The sequence below is a fragment of the Lissotriton vulgaris genome, unplaced genomic scaffold (assembly GCF_964263255.1).
Source record: "Lissotriton vulgaris unplaced genomic scaffold, aLisVul1.2 SCAFFOLD_474, whole genome shotgun sequence".
Classification (NCBI taxonomy): domain Eukaryota; kingdom Metazoa; phylum Chordata; class Amphibia; order Caudata; family Salamandridae; genus Lissotriton; species Lissotriton vulgaris.
In genome coordinates this window covers 975,262-995,720 of record NW_028248784.1, presented here as the reverse complement: position 1 = coordinate 995,720, position 20,459 = coordinate 975,262, and the positions used below count along the sequence as shown (strand labels likewise).

The following is a 20,459-nucleotide window of genomic DNA, read 5'->3' as shown; positions in this document are numbered from 1 at the left end:
TAACTATGTATTGATGGATCGTTTTATTAGGGTTGATTACATTACAGGATTAGATGTGTAAATCGATGCTTTTAAGGCTTGCGTGATTGTGAATTACTGGTGCATTTCGGAGAGCTTGCTTCCCCGTCCTCAGGGACTTCATTTCGGGCCGCCGCAGCTTTCCGCTGCATTCTGACTGACTGTTCAAGCGTGCGACCTCTAGCGCATTGTCTGCACGGTCTCTGACCGGCAGGGAGCCAGTCGCTTTTCACATCAGGGCCCGGTCACCGGCAGCGCTGTAGCGCGCGTAGGGCTCCCCTTGTCCGCCCTCTTACGCTAAGGCCGGGTGGCTCACGGCCGACGCGCACTCCCAAACGTGACCAATTTGGGCTTGTTTTTGGGCGTTTGTGGTCGCGTTTGGGCTGCACGCCTCAACATGATATTCTTGGCATACTTGAACGCTGATTCAGTGCGTTCTTCACACCGGCAGGCTCCCAGTACGATCGCCTCAACACAGGTTGTAAAATAGAGGCCCCAGAGTGTGCACACGCTCCTTGTACTGTTAGGGCCAGGTCTTTGACCATATTGAGTACAGCTTTGCTGAGGGCACAATTACTTCAACTCCTTACCATCATGGAAGAATGGGCTCAGGACCCCGAGGAGTATTATGGAGAGGAGGAGGAAGTTGGTGATGGACAGCAGGAGGCTGTTTTAGAGGACAAACTTGTTGACGCTTTGGATGCTTCTGTCCAGGCTTCTGTAAATAGAGCCATGGAGACGAAAGTCCCTCAAACTGTGCAACAGGCACTGGCTGTGGCCCTACGCCCTATTACGAAGCAACTAGAGGGCTTTGTCAAGCGTCATGGTTATGACAAAAAGAAGAAACAAAAGAAGGAGGAAGCCTCTTCTGCTGCAAGCTCGAATACTCAGAAACAATGGCCGCATTCTCAGACAATGGCATCCTTGCCAGCGACAGGGTTGGCAGAGCACGCCTACGCAGGCGGGAAGGCGAAGGCTAAATGCCCAGCTCCAGTAGATACTGATACCACTACCACAAACACAGACACAGAAACTGATACCTCGGAGGAGCCGCCTCCTCCCCCAAAGAAGGCCAAGGTTGAGCCCAAGGCCTCGACGGAACAGGTCAGCACTCCTTTCAATTTTGATCATTCGGACATCATGCATCCCCGGTCCTCGGACTGGATCCCGCTCCCGGCGGTGTCAGACTATCTTCATGAAAACCTGCGGAAAAGCTTCTCTAGAGAAGTCCGCAACCGTTTAAAGTCAGAATGTCCACGCCCGGACCTGCCAGAAAACGTGGCAGAAACACCAGAGTTCGATGCCAGCATGCTGACCTTCCTGAAAAAATTCTCTAAGGACCCCAAACGTGGATTAGACCGTGCTTGGCGCGGTTGTCAAGACAAGATGCTCGACGTTGTGGGTCCCCTAGCGAAAATATTGGAGATGGCTCTAGCGGCCAAAGAAGGTGCCACACCAGTCGACCCGGACATTTTGGCAGGCTGGACCTAGCGCGCCATCTTCCTCATTGGTAACACGAACTGTGCGATCTCCTCGGAGAGACGCAAGACCTTGCTCCTAAGGATGGATAGTAATCTGGCAGAGTTGGCAGAGGCAGAGCCAGGCCCCCTGGCTGGAGGTCACTTATTCGGTGACCGCTTAGTCAAGGATGTTTTCAAATATGTTCATTCACAGCCCTAGATAAAGCTCAGAGTGGGATCAAAAGAGCCCTTACCCAGGGTGTTTTCAACAGGGGGCCGCTCGTCAGGCCGGGGCTTCCAGCAAGGTTCCCAGCGCGGCGACTTCGGTCGCGGAAGAGGAGAGTGGGACTCCACCCGGGGAGGTACCTTTTACCCGTCCCGCAGACGCTTCAACAAGGGTCGTTACAACTCTGGAAACAACAGGGCGAATTTCAAGTCCCAGCAAAATACAGGTGAGTGTAGCAGATACTTCTCTTCTTCCATTGGGGGGGGGTCGCACACAACATTGTCTTCCACAGTGGCAGACCCTGACTCAGGACGCTTGGGCTTTGCAGACCATTCAGGGGTTTCAGTTGGAATTTTATTCTCACCGACAAGTTTTTCCTTCACCGACTCCCCATTTTTCCCAACAAGATCACAGTTTCATAGAGGAAGAAATTGCAGACTTGCTACAGAAGCACGCAATTGCTCAATGCCAAGGTGGACCTCGCGGCTTCTACAGCAACGTCTTCGTAGTTCAGAAGAAAGGGGGTGGCAACAGGTTAGTGCTGAACCTCAAGGACATAACATAACATAACATTTCAACCAACACCTTACCTACAACCATTTCAAAATGGAAGGTATTCACTTGTTAGCGGATTTGTTACAGGAAAGAGACTGGTTGGTCTGTTTGGACCTCAAGGACGCGTATCTGTCCATACCGATTTTTCCTCCACACCGCAGTTTCCTACAATTTCTCTGGAACGGCCAGTGTTACGAATATTTGGCTCTTCCTTTTGGGCTCTCCTCAGCTCCCTGGTGCTTCACCAAGGTGATGAAGCCAGTGGTAGCTCACCTCAGAGAGAGGGGGATCAGACTTATCATTTATCTAGACGACATCTTGATCTTGGCGCAGAGCCGGTCCACACTCTAGCAGCATTTGGTCATGACGACGACGCTGCTTCGAAGTCTAGGTTTTGTCATCAATCAGAAGAAGTCGGTGATGGTACCGACGCAGGTGATAGACCTCCTAGGGTTCACGATAGATTCACAAGCGGCACAACTGTGCCTCCCGCAGGCAAAATTGAGGGATCTGAAAAGAGAAATTTTGAAGTTACTGGACAGTCAGATGGTGACACTCAGGGCGATTGCCAGAGTAGTTGGGATATTGGCCTCGTCAACTCAAGCAATATTCCCGGGTCCTCTTCACTACAGGGCTCTCCAGCGCCTGAAGATCAAACACCTTCAGAAGGGACTAGCATACACTGACTTAATTCCCCTGTCGGAGGAGGTCCGAACAGAGTTACAGTGGTGGCTCGGGCACGTGGACGCCTGGAACGGCAGAGCGATCTTCGGATCTCAGCCAGAGGTAGTAATCGAATCGGACGCCAGCAGATGGGGCTGGGGCGCACGCTGCGGAGTTATCTCCACAGGCGGAAGATGGACAACGCAAGAACTCTCGATTCACATAAATTGCTTAGAACTGCTCGCAGGATCGTTCGCGATTCGCACGTTATCCCCGAGACAGACTTCTTGTTGTATCCTCCATCGTTTGGACAATGTGTCCGCAGTGAGGTACATCAACAAGTTGGGCGGCACGAGTTCGTCGCTTCTTGTCCAAATTGCCAAGGACTTTTGGCACTATTGCCTCGAGAATCAGATCTCGGTATAGCAGAATATATACTGGGGCAATCAAATCAGGTGGCGGACTGGAATTCCAGGCACCTCAGGGATTACAGCGACTGGAAGCTGCTTCCCCAGGTACTCCAGTGGTTGCAGACAGTTTGAAGTCCATTTCAGACTGACCTTTTCGCGTCCAGGCTGACGTATCAGATTCCCAAGTTCTTCAGCTGGAGACCAGATCCGATGGCAACAGCAACAGATGCCTTTCTCCAAGATTGGTCTCAGGGGATCCAGTATGCCTTTCCCCCGTTTCTGTTGATTCCCAGGGTAATGACGAAGGTGATCAGACAACAGGCGGAAATAGTCATGGTGACACCATGGTGGACGTCCCAAGCATGGTTCCCCAAATTATTACAGTGGAGCTGCGATCGCCCCCGGTTACTGCCGGACTCGAAGTGGCTATTGCAGGGCCCTCGTCAGGAGAAGCACCTGTTGCTATTGGAGGACAGGCTGTCGCTGATGGCATGGAGGCTTTCAGGGAACAGTGGCAAATGCCAGGAGTCTCGAGCAAGACTTCCGAATTCATCAGGCAAGCATGGGCACCTTCCACCAGGAAGCGTTACTCCGCGGCCTGGAAGAACTGGGTGGATTGGTGCATGGGACGACAGGTGGATCCCGTGGGGGCAGAGTTACACCAGGTGTTTAACTTTTTGTCTGATAAGGCAGCTAGCGGTCTGGCTTATCGCTCAGTAAATAATTTCCGTTCAGCCATTTCGGCGGGGCATGCCCGGATGGACGGAAAACCAGTAGGCATGCACCCGGTGGTTTGCAAATTGCTGAAGGGGATTAGGGTAGCTAATCCCCCTAAACCCAAATATACGGGTTTGTGGGATGTTTCTCTAGTCATCTCTTTGTTCAACAAATGGCATGACAATGCACTCTTGTCTAGGAAACAATTGTCGGCCAAGTTACCTATCATCATGCAGACTGTCTTCGGATGTGAGAGCACTCGACGTTACAGGTAGAGTGTTTATCCCGGAAGGGGTTTCTTTTACTATTACAGGACGTACAAAAACAATGTCACGTCATATTGATTATAATGCATTTCCCGACAATGAAAAAGTATGTGTAGTCAAATGTTTAAAAGCATATGAGGAATGTACAAAGGCCTTGAGGCCTCAAGGTTGTTCGCAATTATTGATTGCTTTGCAAAAGCCGTTTAAACCAGTGGTGGCTGCCACAATTGCCAGATGGCTTCGCTACATAATGAAGGAAGCAGGTATTGATACGCAGATCTTTGGCGCTCATTCAGTGAGAGGCGCTATGGCGTCAAAGTCTTATGGTTTGGGATCTAGTATCCAAGACATTATGCGTTGTGCAGATTGGTCTTCTGAATCAACGTTTAAGACGTTTTATTATAAGCCGTGGGTGATATTACTTCTGTGGTTTTTAATGAGCGTTAAACTAGCATAATCTAAAGCCTCCGGTCCTGTAATAGAATCAAAAATTTGCTAGCATTCGCGCCAAGAATTTTCAATTCTATTAAGGACACGGAGGCGAGGATTATCCCACCCGGCTTAGTTTACAGTAATAAGCTTGCCCACCCAATTATGCAGTGATTACGGTGGTGTTATTTCCTTTCTTTCAGGATCAGATAAGAAGTCTGACTGATCGACGACGGACGACAGGGTGTTTGGTCTGAAACCTCGTTTCTTCCATGTTGGAGGAGTTATGATCTTATTCAAGTTATTGTTGGACTTGGTTCGCCTCAAAGAAAAAGGATGATGGGAGCACGCAAGGAGTTCTTATGGACTATGGGGGCGTGCATATACTCATGTGTATCATGGGAAATGTAGTTTGTTTTACTGTTTTTTATGAAAATGTAAATGTTCATTGGCTGCTGTGTTTATTGCAGTAAAGATTGAGAAGCATAATCCTCGCCTCCGTGTCCTTAATAGAATTGAAAATTCTTGGCGCGAATGCTAGCAAATTTGATTCTCTCAGATATTGTGCTATGGGTCTTGGGAGGGAGAGCGGGGGGTGGGGGAGAAGCACCAGTGACAAGGGGAAGATTATAGTACTCAATCACAGCATTATTTGCTACTATCTTTTCAAAACCTGGCTTAAGAGTAGTTTGCTCAGATAACGTATATAGTATTTTGTTCTACTAGATTGAGAACAATGCAGTAGGTCTTGGGATGCACCTTTTGTCACCGACTATCCCTCAAACATGAACCCAAGATTTCAAATCTTAGGGCTACTTATCTAATGTGTATTAAAATGAAACATTTCCATTAATTCGGCTAAAACTCCTTGCGAAGAGCCCTTGAAACTGGTATCATTTTTCTCTACCACCATGCCAAAATTAGTAACTAAGTGTGCTTTAAGTGCATCATAGGTCACATACCATGCAGAACAAGCACTGTCAAAGACAATAGGTCTTGCCTACGAGTTCCCTCCCAGAGCTGCCTTTCCTCTGCCATTCAATGGTTTCCAATACGTCTTACTTAAAGTGCACTTTCCCTGCTCCCTAACACAGGCTTCTCCACTATAACCATCTTTTCGTTCATTTTACTCATCTCTCATCTTTAACCCAGCCCACAGACTCACACACACATCCCGCCCCACCCGCCGCGCAATGCTGAGAGCTTCACTGACACTTTCGCTTTAAATCGGTTCTGTAAACGCAAAATGCGTTCATTGACTGCAACATGTCTTTTAAGGTAAATTTCACACCGTTTTGATTTAAAGTGGAACAATGCATGTGCCTAAATAGTAGTACAGAATTTTCGGATGAATTGGCGGCAAAAACTCTCCTTGAGAAAATTGGTCTCAAGAACCAAGAAAAGTTTTGGTGACGTAATTTTGCAGCACTCATTTAAAAAATCGTAAATCCCACTTGCTACAAATAAACAGAACTTAATTTGAGCACGAATTGTGAAATGTTAAAAGTAACTCTGACAACAATGCTTTTGCTAGGTGGAAGTTCAACGTGTCATCACGGCACACAAGAAATATTTTGGGGGGTGAGGGGGGAATAGTTGTGCAAGCACGAGATACCTAATTGACAGTGTGCTCTTACCGTGTGAACAGAAACATAACATTTTGCAATCCCGAATGTGTTAGGAATGTACTGAGTGAGCGCTCGGAGAACCGACGTCTTGCGGAATGACAGATGAGAACAGCATGGGGGATATTCTCCTGTTAACTTTAAAACGGCTCTTGGGATGGCTTCACGGCGGAGGAATGCGCCTAGCCCGTATCATTTCATTCTATCGGACGGCTTTCAGAGACACCGTAGCCCAACCTCTCTCACCCTCACTCACACACCCTCACTCACACACCCTCACTCACACCCCCCCACCCCTCACCCTCCCTCCCTCACAACCCCCTCACACCCGCTCAACCTCCCTCACAGCCCCCTCACCCTCACACCTCCCTCACAATCCCCTCACCCTCATACCCCCCTCCCTCACCCCCACTCACCACCTCACCCACCCTCACTTACCCCCTTCACCCACCCCCACCCTCACACCCCCCTTAACACCCCTCACACCCCCCTTAACACCCCTCACACACCCTCACCCACCCTCACCCTCACACCCCACTCACCCTCACACCCCACACCCCATCACCAGCATAGCATAACAAAACATAGCATAACATAACAAAACACCGCATAGCAAAACAAAACATAACAAAAAAAACATAGCATAGCAAAGCATAGCATAGCAAAACATAGCATAGCAAAACATAGCATAGCAAAACATAGCATAGCAAAACAAAACATAGCATAGCAAAACATAGCATAGCAAAACATAGCATAGCAAAACATAGCATAGCAAAACATAGCATAGCAAAACATAGCATAGCAAAACATAGCATAGCAAAACATAGCATAGCAAAACATAGCATAGCAAAACATAGCATAGCAAAACATAGCATAGCAAAACATAGCAAAGCAAAACATATAATAGCATAGCAAAGCATAGCATACCGAACACAACAAAACATAGCATAGCATAATTAAACATAGCATAGCAAAACAAAGCATAGCATAATAAAACACAACAAAGCATAGCATAATAAAACACAACAAAGCATAGCATAACAAAACAAAACATAGCATAACAAAGCATAGCATAACAAAGCATAGCATAGCATAACAAATCAAAGCATAGCATAACAAATCAAAGCATAGCATAACAAATCAAAGCATAGCATAACAAATCAAAGCATAGCATAACAAATCAAAGCATAGCATAACAAATCAAAGCATAGCATAACAAATCAAAGCATAGCATAACAAATCAAAGCATAGCATAACAAATCAAAGCATAGGATAGCAAAACAAAACATAGGATAGAAAAACAAAACATAGGATAGCAAAACAAAACATAGGATAGCATACATCATCACTCGGCACCACCCAGCATCACTCAGGGCCACCACAACATCAATATGCACTACCACAGCATCACTGAACACCACAGCATCACTCGTTCGCCATCACAAGATCACCCAGCGCCACCACAGCATCAATCTGTGCAACCATTCAACAACAACTGGTTCAAATATGTTCTCTCAATGTTTCAAGCTTTATTACAAATGTAACAAAAAGATGTTAATATTTCACTTCTGTTCTTGGATTTTCGTCACAATAAAATACACTTAACATACTCTGTACAAAAGTTATTTACAAAAGGTTAAGCTATTGCCATTATAAATTACAATAACTTTTATTCAAGTATTAATTATTCAAAAAAATTAAAAGCCATTGTTCTTTGTAATATCAATACATGTAAGTCACGTAAATACAACACATATTGCATTACAAATGCTATAGGTGTCACATTTGCAAAAGTTATAACTATTGGCATTGTAAATGACAAAGCTATTAATTTCGCCATTTTCAAAAACAAAACATAAATAAAAAATGTGTCATTTACAATACCAATAGCTCAAACTTTCCTAATGCGAGACCTATAGCATTTCAAATGCTTGTTTTAAAGTGCATTAGCACTGACAGACCATATCAGTTTTAAAATGATTTTTACCTGTGTGCTTCTCTATCTCCTTCCACCTGTTCTCTCTCCACACTCATACCCTTCCCTCCCACACTACCCTCTCTCCATATTGAGGAAATGCCAACACATGTTGAGGCGCCACAGATGAAGGCGGGACGGACAGAGAGAAGATGTAGGCAGAGGACAGGTGAGAAGGTCTGGGACAAGGACTTCAAAGGGTGGGCGAGAGGGGCATGCACACGAAATAGAGAGGGTGGCGTAACAGGAAACCTCATGGATAACAAAGGGTGACCTTGATCAGAAGCTCACCGACAACGGGTAGGGGGTGAGCTCGCCGCCAAAAGAGGGGTGGGGGGGACCCATAACAGATAGGAGGGGCACCCACACAACAGAGGGGGGGGGGGGGGCACCCCACAACAGAGGAGGGGGGGCACCCCCACAACAGAGGAAGGGGGGCACCCCCACAACAGAGGGGTGGGGGAGCACACCCACAACAGAGGGGTGGGGGAGCACACCCACAACAGAGGGGTGGGGGAGCACACCCACAACAGAGGGGTGGGTGAGCACACCCAAAACTGGGGGGTGGGGGAGCACACCCAAAACTGGGGGGGGGGGGCACACCCACAACTGAGGGAGGGGGAGCACACCCACAACTGAGGGGGGGGAGCACACCCACAGGCTCTCAAGTAATGGAGGAGGAACAAGGGGGAGGGGTGCCTGAGGGAGATAGCTGATGTAGCAAATTCTATCTGCTATTGAAAAATTGGCACAAGTTTAAAATAATACAGGTTAAAATGAAAACATTTGTAGCAGGTAACCATACTTAAGCATTATAGGCCTGCACGTATATATAAAGTGCTGAATTAAGTTAACCTAACTCCTGTTGCCATGTTAACTGGAAAAAATGCTTTAACAAAGAAAGGCCGGGCGTGGCCAAGATGGCGGGCTGAGCGGTCGCACTTGCCGAGGGCTCCCGGACCCCTGAATTCCTGCACCGCTCGGAACCGCTGATTCCCCCCCGGATCACGCGGCCACCGAGCCTGGTGCTTGCGGTGGAGGTGTGGAGAGCCTGCTGAGCCTGGTTGGCGCCGCCGGGGACGAGATTTTGGCCGGTGTAGCCCAGATCGGACCCCGCTGTACGACCCGAGTGAGAGCTGGAAGCCACGAGTCTCCCGACCCTCGGAGCGCGACGGGGCGATCGGCCTCTGAGGTGTGAAGCCCGCTGTGGTGCATGTGCTGTTGGAGTGGGATTCGGCGACGACTCCGCGCGCAGCCGGGAGCTGTCCAGCAGCGGCTGTACGGAGCGGAGCGGAGGTGCAGAGCGGTAGCGGAGTCGGTGCCGCCTCGCTACGCCAGCCCGTGGCTTGACGAGGCCTGCTGGAGGAGGTCGCCTCGGCTGGTTATCTGTGCGGAGCTGGGGACCGAGTCTCCCGAGACTGATCTCACCCTGAAGCAGCGGACCCCGGTGGCTGTTGCGCTGTGACCTAGCCCCCTGGCCGGATTTCTGGTTCTTGGGTCGGAGAAGGACAAAGGGTCTCCATCTTGGGCGTTGCCCCCACGACACTACTGAGCGGCCATTTTGTGGAGTTCGGCCGGGCAGCTCATCCCTCCTGGCGCTCTCTGCGGCCACTCCCGGCTGGCATATAGCCGCTTTCTCTGCTGTTCAGCGAGCCTCAGTGTCCGTTCTCGCTCTACAATGTCGAATGCCAGGGGACAGCGAAGAGGCGACCGGACCTTGCCGGAGATGCTGGGACGGGGCGCCCTGCGCAGCGGAGGTGCCCAGCCGGCCGCGACCTCCCCGGCGCCAGCCAGGGGGGCAGAAGGTGGAGAGCCCCCGGTGACGAGGTCCTTTCTCGAGTCCCTGTTTAGCTCCCTGAGGGAAGACTTCCAAGCTCTCAAGAATGAAGTGGCCGGGGAGGTCCGCGAAGTGAGGAGAGAGATGGACTCCCTGGGGGACCGGGTGAACACGGTGGAAGAAGCGGGCCACTCCAGGGATGAGGAGATCACCCATCTGCAGCAGGAGGTCCTGCGGCTCCGGGAGCAACAGATTGAGCTACAGGCCCACGCCGAGGACCTTGAAAATCGGTCCAGGCGGAACAACATCCGGGTCCGCGGAGTGCCGTCTGGTGAGGAGGGTGAAGACGTGACGGCATATCTGGTGGCCCTCTTCCGAGCGATCCTGGGAGAGCCGGAGGACTTTCGGATTCGCATTGACCGGGCGCACCGGGTGGGTCGCCCCCGCAGGGCCACGGCGCCCGCCCCGGACATTTTGGCCTTCCTCCCGAACTTTCCTTTGAAGGAGCGGATCCTCCGTGAGGCACGAGGGCAGCAGCCTTTTCGATTCCGGGACCATCCTGTGACACTGTTTCAGGACTTATCCACAGTCACGTTACAGAAGAGGAAATCCTTCAAGATCGCTACGGACTTCCTGCGGGAGCATGAAACGCAGTACTCCTGGGGGCACCCCTTCCGCCTGATCTTCAGGTGGAACGGTGTCTTACATCAACTTCGGTCCCTTCAAGATGTTTGCGCGGTGCTGGGCCTCACTGCAACAGACACGGATACCCCGGCCCCGCGACGGAGGCGCAGCAATCGTAACGGCTGGCAACGAGCTGAGGGGGGGGCCTCTCCCCCGGCGGAGCGCCCGGGCTCGCCTGCAATCCGGGCTGAAATGGCGGCTGCCATCCAGGAGGCCTCCAGAGTGGCGGCGAATGGCGAAGTGGCCTTGACGGCCTGAACTCACTCCGGGGGGAGTCTCTTTTAGCACATTCTTATTGCAGGTGCGGGGTTTCGGGGGGTGGAACGGGAGGATGGGCGAGTGCTGAAGGTGGTGGCTGGACGTCCACTAGGTTGACTTTCCACTGCCTTGCCCGTTTTGGGCCGGACTGGGACAATGTCTCTTTTGAAAAGTTTGAGAAGCGGGGGAAGGGGTTGGGGCGGACGGGTAGCTGTTTTGATTTTGGGACCTAGAGGGGGGGCCAGTAGCGGGGGGTGGTGTGGATTTGCTGGTGTAGGGGCGGGGGGGGGGTGTTTGGTCGTGGGGTGTTGGGGTTCGGGGACTGTACTGTGCCAATGGTTGATTCAACGTTGCTCTGTTTTGAGGTCTCGAAGGGTGCCTTCTGTGTTTGCTGACGGGGCTTTGCCTTTTGATATGTGCTCCCTGAACTCTCTCTTTGATGGCTCTTAAGGTGCTTACTCTCAATGTGAAAGGGCTGAATAATCCGGTCAAGCGGCGGGCAGTGTTATCCCTGTTGGAAAACTCACAAGCGGATATCTGCCTGCTGCAGGAGACCCACTTGCTGGCTAAGGACTGCTCGCGGATGCGAACCCCCAAGTTCCCCACACAGCTATTTTCCTCTTGCACTTCCAAGGCGGCAGGGGTGGCCATTTTGTTTTCTAGAAGGTTCGGGGGCGAGGTGGTGAGCAAGGTGGCGGAGCAGAAAGGAAGACTCCTGGTATATAGAATCAAGGTGGGGGGCTTAGCACTGACTGTAGGCTCCGTTTACTGCCCTAATGATCATCAGGACCAATTCTTGCACAGGGCCTTGGACGACGTTGCATTCACCTCTGATAGGCACATAGTGTTGGGGGGTGATTTGAATCTGGTTTTTGACGCGGCGCTGGATAGGTCTGTGCAGCGGCGCCAGCAGTTGGGTGAGCTTTCGGGCTCGATTCGAACTCGACTTGCGGAGCTGGACCTGCATGACATGTGGCGCTGCCTCCACCCCACCACCCGCGCATACTCTTATTTCTCACACGCCCATAGATCTTATGCACGCTTAGACCACCTCCTAGTGTCGGGCCCGCTGCTTCTTTTGGCTTCGAATGCGGACATGGGGGTCCTTTCTCTTTCTGATCACGCCCCAGTTGAGGGCACTTTCACTCTTCCGCCGGTGGCTCGGTCGAGGGGGGTTTGGAGGCTCCGAGATACGCTTTTGCATAGGCGGTCGGTGGTGGATCAGATCAGGGCGGCCATTTTGGCTTTTCAGACCGTGAACGACAATGGGGACACTTCCCGTGCGACACAATGGGCGGCCCTAAAGGCCGTGCTCCGAGGCGAATTTATCGCGATTTCCGCTGCCGAGAATAGGGACCGGCAACTTAAGAGAGATGAGCTCACCCAGCAGGTGAGGGAGCTGGAACAGGTTCATCACAGGACAGGGGCCCCCAGGGTGTGGAGGCAGCTGAAGGCGGCGCGGAAGCTCCTGGCAGCCCTAGACACGGATCGGGCGGAGTACGCAGTGCTCCGCCTGAAGTACAAATATTACACAGGGGGCGATCGGTGTGGGCGGCTCCTGGCTAACAAACTCAGGGTGCAGCACCAGCAGCACCGCGTGAGGGAACTGCTGGACCCGGCCGGAGGCAGAGTCACGACCGATGAACACATAGCGGATGTCTTCCGCGGCTTTTATGCGGACCTCTACTCCGGGGAGCCCCCTTCGGCCCAGGCTGAGGGGGACTACCTGGACTCGGTTCCGCTTCCGTCGCTGACTCAAGATCAGGCTCAGTATCTGGAGCGTGACATACGCATTGAGGAGGTGGTTACGGCGATATCCCGGCTCAAACTGGGCAAGGCCCCGGGTCCGGACGGCTTCATCCCGCTGTTTTACAAAACCTTCTGTCAGGAGCTGGCGCCTCTGCTGACTCGCCTTTTTAACTCCTTCGCAGAGCCGGGAGCCATCCCCTCCGAATTTCTCCAGGCCACGGTCTCAGTGATCCCTAAGCCGGGCAAGGACAGGTCCGCCTGTGGGTCCTATCGTCCCATTTCGCTGCTGAACACCGATTTGAAGGTGTTCACCAGTATCTTAGCGGCACGCTTGGCGTTGCATCTCCCCGGCATGGTTGACTCGGACCAAGCCGGCTTCGTGCCCGGTAGGCAAACGGTAGATAATACGAAGAGGGTGACGCACATTCTCGAGAAGGCTTCTAGGATCCCTGGAGAGAGGATGCTCCTGTCCATTGACGCGGAGAAAGCTTTTGACAGGGTGCACTGGCCCTACCTTGAGAAAGTCCTGAGCAAATTCGGGATAGGGGAGAAGTTTCGTCACCTGATCTTTAACTGCTACCGGTTCCCATCTGCGGTGGTCCGGGTGAACGGCGGCAGCTCCCGACCCTTCCCCATTGAACGGGGCACGAGACAGGGATGCCCGCTCTCCCCTTTGCTCTTTGCCTTGTACATGGAGCCATTTGCCCAGAGGGTTAGGCAGAACCCTGACATTATCGGTGTCCAGATGGGCGGGTTTCGCCACGCGATTAGCCTGTACGCGGACGATGTCATTCTGACGTTGGATGACCCGCGGAGATCGCTACCGGCCTGTGTGGAGGAACTGAACTTATTCGCTGATGCGGCGGGCTTTAAGGTGAACCTGGGTAAGTCGGCCGCCCTGGACATCTCGCTATCTGCCGCCACTAGAGTGGAACTGCAGAGGCTTTACCCTCTGAGCTGGTCCAAGGACCAGATCCCGTATTTGGGGATCCTGCTGGCGCCCTCCCTCCCGGAGATGGTTAAGGCCAATTACGCAGCTCTAGGCACTAAAATCAAGGAGGAATTGGGCCGGTGGGATAGGGGCACGCTGTCGCTACTGGGTAGGGTGGCCGCAGTGAAGATGACCCTTCTGCCTCAGGTGCTTTACCTCTTCAGAGCATTACCGCTCCACCCTCCTGCGGGGTGGCTCGCGGAGACTCAGACTGCCATTTCGCGTTTCGTGTGGCAGGGCCGTAGGCCGAGGATCAAGAGGGGCATCGCTATGCTCTCGCCGGAATCCGGAGGGCTGGGGATACCGGATTTACGGAAATATTTTCAGGCCGCTCAGCTCCGATACCTCGTGGAATGGAGCCGGTGGGAATCTGATAAACACTGGTTGTTCCAAGATCAGGCGGTGGCGGGTAGGACGCTGCAGGAAGTACCATTCCTGAGGCGAGCCCATCGACCCCCCAATCTTTACGCGTCTTTGGTGACGCGGGTCCCGCTCCAGACGTGGGACTCGGTGGCTGCCAGATGCGAGTTGACTACCTTCCCCTCTCCCTTCACGCCGCTCATTGGCAACCCGGACTTCGGCCCGGGGCTGGAACAGGGAGCCTATGAACGCTGGCGGGTGGCCCGCTGCTGCACTCTGTACCACTTGTACTCCCCCGAGGGAGTTGTCTCCTTCCAGGACTTGCAGAGGGATTATGGCCTCCCTGAGACGGAACGCATGCGATACATGCAGGCGCGCCACTGGGCATTACAACCCCAAGTGCGCGACGCGGCGCACAGGGAAATCACGGAGTATGAGCGTTGGTTAATTACTCGCACGTCGGACGCCAAACTGATCTCGGACCTGTATAGAATGCTGCAGCCCCCCTCATTTCACATTCACAACCCTGGTCGGGAACGATGGGAGCGAGAGCTTGGGCGCGAGCTGAGTCATAAAGAATGGGACAACATCTCCTACCGCGCGCGCCACTCGGCCTACCACACGGGTCTTACGGAGACCTTTACTAAAATCTCGACCTACTGGTACCGCACTCCGGAGAAACTGCACGAGATGGATAGGGCGATACCAGGGACGTGTTGGCGCAACTGTGGCAACACTGGTACACTGACACACATACTGTGGGATTGCCCCCTGCTGGCTCCGTACTGGGAAGAGGTCCTGAGCGAGGTTGACAAATGCTTTGGGATGGAACTGCCCGGGTTCCCGGCCTATGTCCTGTTGGGGTTGCCGAATGGGTTGATGTATCCCCTTAGGTCCAAGAGGGGTAGACAGATCGCAATTGCGCTGGGGTCAGCGGTGCAGAATATTCTCATACACTGGCGCACCACAACACTTCCCTCTGTAGTTGGTTGGCTGCACAGATTGTGGCATGTTCTTGGAATGGAAAAGATGTCCTTAGTGGCCCTGGGGGTTACTGATACCTTTGAGGAATTGTGGGAGCCCTTTCACAGCCTGTTATGTTCTGAGTTTCGAGAGATTACCTGCCCTAGATATCTGCGGTTGTTGAGGCTGACGCCGCCGCCGGACCCGCCTGCCTGAGTGGGTGGGGTTGGTGTTGCATAGTATTGATTCATGGAGAGTTCACAGTGGCGGGGACTGTAGATGCTGGCACAGTACAGGGGGTGGGTCGGGGTGTGGTAGTTGGGGGTTCAGTTTGGTTGGGTAGGTTTTTTGGAGCAGGGTTGTTTCTCCTCCCTTCACCCCCCCCCCCCCCTTTTTTTTTTTTTTTTCCTTTTTCCTTCCCAATGCGTTCTTTCTTTTGTTCCTTCCCTCCTGATTTTTTTTCCTCTCCTCATCCCTCCCCTCCCCCTCCCCCCCCCCCCTCCCCTTGTCGTTTGTCCGTGCCCACAGGTGCTGAAGCTATGCTCCCGAGTCGGACGGAGCCTCTTACAAATTGTAACTGTATTATTGTATTGGCTGTATGATGCGCACTGGTGCGCGGATCTTGTGGGTCACCTGTTTTTCACCCCTCTGTGTCCGATCCCACCCTGCTTCAATAAAATACTTTAAACCTAACAAAGAAAGGCCAGTTTTTTACATTAGACAGTTGTTTGTGCAAGTTGTTATTATTCTCTTAGCCACAGATGATGCAACTTCAGAAGGCTACTGTTAGTGACACTTGTTTTGTATTAGACAATTGATAGTGAGGTTCTCATCGGAAAGAGATGATAACAGGAAGAATGATTCATGGGAATTAGTTTTGGACCTCAAGAAAACAACTTTGTAACCTTCCTGGGACTAATGGCTGAAAGTCTTATGCTGTGGGGAGAACCTATTCCCAGGAGTCCGCTGATATTCTATTTGGGGATGAAGAAGACAAAAGAAATAGTGTTGCAACATAGAATGTGTCTATTTATAAATAGTGCGTGTTCCTAGAGTAGTTTAGAGCACAGAGCCTAGACCTCAGACCCAGAGGGGCAGATCTTACAAAATCCTTCCCCAACTCTTTGACCAGAGTCTCACCTTTGAGTTTCCGATGCCTTTCTTCATGCAAGACTGCTTTCTTAGAATATTACTTTAATTATCTGCTGTTATTTTGAGCTATGGATACTTTGTAGCTATAATGCAAAGGCTTTAAGCTTACACATCGATCTTTCTCTCATCAGTACTCTTTATGGGTTTCTGAACTGACACCTTTAATCTCTTACTCTAAATTCTACTTATAATAGGTAGTATACTTTATGCAACACGCTTGTTGTATTATTACTATTTCAACAGTGATTTTGACTAACATTTTGTTTCATTTTATAATCAATATCGGTTGATGGATTATATTAACTTTTAAAGCTGAAATCTAAGAGATTAATGTCTAATAAATAAATAATTAAAACTTAGAAGATTTTAAAACAAAACCAATTCACTCACACTAATTCTCTTCATTGACTCAATAGTAAATCTTTAAAAATATATTGTTTATGTAGATGATTGCTCATTATGTCTCTTCGTCGACCATCAGAGGTCCATACGACCAGTGGTGGGGATTATCTAATCATTAAACCCGAAGACTGAGATACAGGAAACCCTGCTTAATCACTAAAAACACAAGTGCTCTATTAATGTGCTTAAAAAAGAAAACAAAAAGTAGCACCAGCAAAAATGACCAGTGGAAAGATACAGCAAAACGTCCATGCTCCAACAGAAGGACAAATATAGGACTAAGAACAGCCTAAGGAAACTAACGAATTAGAAGCAAGCAAATGCCGGAGTCAATAAAGTCAAGCAATGGTAAGCAATGGGTAGGCCCCAACCCCAGCATATGGTACCAAAATGTCTTGCATTGGCTCCCCCTATTACGCAGTGTACTACAATAGTGAAGAGAGACCCCCACAAGTCATTACACACTTATTCTGAAAATGGTTCTGCTTCTGTTTGAAGTGTTAGTCCTCCCTCTGCCAGACGTTTGAATCTAGTTTCACCCCTGGGCAGTCACATACCTTCTTCTTAGCATCTCTAAAGATACACTTGTTCATAAAGCTGTTCCATGAAGACCACTTTCTGTGCTCTCCGCACAGTTACCAAACAAATTAACGCATGCCCCTTTCTAGCACCTTTACACTGCAATTGGCCATCTTGTGCAGAACTGTACGAGGATCATCCACGAACACTAAAAGCATCCTAGCCCGTCTATCTCACATCCCCTAGCAGATGATCCGCTCTGAGCAAATTAATTTGTCTCTAGGATATATAAACTATCTTCAGTGACATGTATTAAAACAGGGAAGACATCTCAAAAAGCAGGGCAGTCAAGCATCAAACGAGGTGGGTGCCCACTATAGCAAAGATGTAACCCCTTTTCACCTGGTCCCTGCCTCAGTAACATTTCACCTGGTCTCATCTTCATCTCTTCACACTGCCTGGCTCTCACTCCTCTTTCACCTAGCCCTAGCCTTTCTCCCTCTTTTCGTCTTGCTCCTGTCTCAATTTATGTTTTTGTAAGTCCCTGCCTTCTCGCAGTTTCACTATGCCACAGTCTCATTGCTTTACACTATGCATCTAGAGTCAAATCCACTCAATCGCTTGGGCCTGCATCGAAATTATGCAATCGCCACCTTTCAAAGACCCGTCAGCACACATGCTAGCATCTGAGAACAATAAAGTGGGTAACTGCAGAAATTTAAGGCGTAATGTTAAATCTGAATTGACATATACCGGAGGTAATGATACTTATAAGCTAAAAAGCAATAAAAAAAAAAGTTGAACAAACATTCTCAACTTTGAAAAGGAGTGTCTGCCTTGTGAGTCTGTCCCTACTAACTGGTCCCCATCCTCATAATTCCTACCAGCCGTTCCATCTTCAGCCTCCTTCGCCAACTCTCAAAACCGATTTTAATATACCTCCCCCTTCTCCTCCCCTAACAGCTGGTAGCCCCGGCAGCTACATGCAGACGAAGAACAAAACCTGACCTAATTCTCAAAGCCCTCTCACCTGCCCCGGTTCAAGCTCCCGGCCGCTCCATCTTCTGCTCCGCCTCCAGCCCCGCCTCCTCCCTTCAGACCCTCCGCCGCTGACGCGCAGCGCCGTAACAATCCACCGCGAACCCTCGGCTCCACACTTCCGGCGGCTTTACGCTCCGATAGGCCAGACAGGTTAGAGAGAGTGACGTGCTTCCGTTCGAATAGCATTGCCCTATCACGCGCAGGACGTACTGGTGCACGTGACCACCATAAACAACAACTTACAAAGGCCCAAAACGAGTTTTCTTAGGGTCCGCCAGCTTGGAATGGGAGGAGGCGAGGGCGTGGTGAAATAAAACTAGTATTGGAAACAAAAGAGGGACTACCCTAGCTGAAACCAATTATATGCAAATAGAACACAACATCCTCCCCCGGTCGAGACAAATACAGGCATCTGTTTATGTCCACACCTTTTTATTAATTTTAATAAAATCAGGTAGGTAGAAAAACAAGTTTATTTAGACAATTGTCCATAAAACATTCTAAATAACATTTAACAATTCAAATCAATAAAGCGACCCCATCTTAACTACCTGACACCCCCTTCTCACTACAAGAAAGCAACAGGCTCTTTCAATGCACACTTGCCTGGGAAAGGGGGAGGCAGATATGATTGTACCACTGTCTGAATGGATGTTCCTAAGAGCAATTAATCTAGTTCTTACATGCTTTGCCGACCTTCTTTCAGTACATTGAATCACTTTGTTGTATTTCTATCTAGGACCCTAATTCGATATTCCCGATTCACCCCCCTTATGTGGTTATAATAAATATCCTTATAAAGGCATAAGAATCATATCCATATTCAGTAATAGCACATGCAGTCCAAAGCACGGCAAGGCTACTCCCATAGACTCCTAGAAAGCACAACGCGTTCTTTACACAAACCAAGCCTCCAGCAGCCCGGAAACCCCCCCCTGCTTTTGTTTTGATTTGCACAAGAACTCCTGGAGTCCAGAAAGAACTGTTAGTTCTCAGTGACGTCTTATGTCCAACCTTACGTCAAACCCGGCACCTTTCAGGTATAAATATACCAACGCTGCCTTAAGCAAACACACGGTGGTGTGGAGCAGAGCGGTTATCTACTTTTCTGAAGCCCAGCTGATGCGAGAGCCGAAGGAACCCGCCCCTCCCCTTTGACGCGCTGGAGAAGCTGCCTTTTCTCACGCCGCGAAATCCAGCTCCGGTGTTCCCAAGTCACCCTCGCGGGTTGCTGGGAGATTGAGTCCTGAGAAGCGAGATACAAGACCTCCTTCATTCTATAACCAAGGTACAGAGCTGATTAAAACCTTAGAGAGAATTCTTGATTCCGATACTTGGCAAAAACTTAACTTAACTTAAGACTGCAACTTACTTACTCCTTCCCACGTATTAGGCTTAAGTCAGGTACACTGGGGTAGGCGTATCTTAAAAGCACCAGTTGAGTTCGTTAGTCAATGTTTTTATGTATGTATATATTTTATCCATTTTAAAGTATCATATGGTGTAGTGTAGTTCCTATTTTCCCTATAGGCCCTGCTCATTGGAATAACATAAACAGCAGTGTAGACGTAGAAGTGCGGTCTTTCAGGTCTTTACTGACTATGCTAAACTTAATTGGGTTTGTTACCAACTAGCTCAGAGGTCACTGGAAACTTTCTTGACTGAATAGGAAGTGATCAGCTTCCCTGGCACAGACAAGAAGGGATTCAGTTTTCCAACAACCGCATAAACATGACAACTTTGCTCCTTAGAATAAGAGTCAATCTCTAGAGTTGTGTGAAACAATAGACAGTTATTTTACTCAGTCAGCTGTGCAGATTACTTTCACCAAGATGCAGAGAATAGAGAGACTGGCGTTTTCAATAAAAGGTATTATTTATTGAACAGTCTTTCTTCCCATACAAGAGAAATGAATTGCCACAATTGCAAGACTTGTTATTATAAAAAGTGCGTACAGTAAAAGGAGGATTGCGAAATAATACTGTAAAAGCATTGATATGGTTTCTTAGCCATACAATGGTTAAAATGAATAAAATATATACATTCATATATACATTTAGCTAACGTACGCAACTGGTGCTTCTAACTACGCCTACCCCAGTGTACCTGACCTAAGCCTAATACTTGGGAGGCAGTAAGTAAGTAGCAGTTTAAGTTAAGTTGGTTTTGCCAAGGTTTGCTTCAAGAATTCTCTCTAAGGGTTTAGTCAACACCATACC

The 20,459-nt window shown here is 49.8% G+C and overlaps 1 protein-coding gene across 1 annotated transcript in view; it reads right to left on the bottom strand.

Moving 5' to 3' along the window:
• LOC147663829 (uncharacterized) overlaps positions 1–18,307 on the bottom strand; it is a 276,738-nt gene extending 258,431 nt beyond the window's left edge. Inside the window, exon 1 of the mRNA XM_086950177.1 lies at positions 18,230–18,307. The gene's annotated coding sequence lies outside the window, so the exon portion shown is untranslated. The remainder of the gene's footprint in view (positions 1–18,229) is intronic.
• Between the last annotated feature and the right edge of the window lie 2,152 nt (positions 18,308–20,459).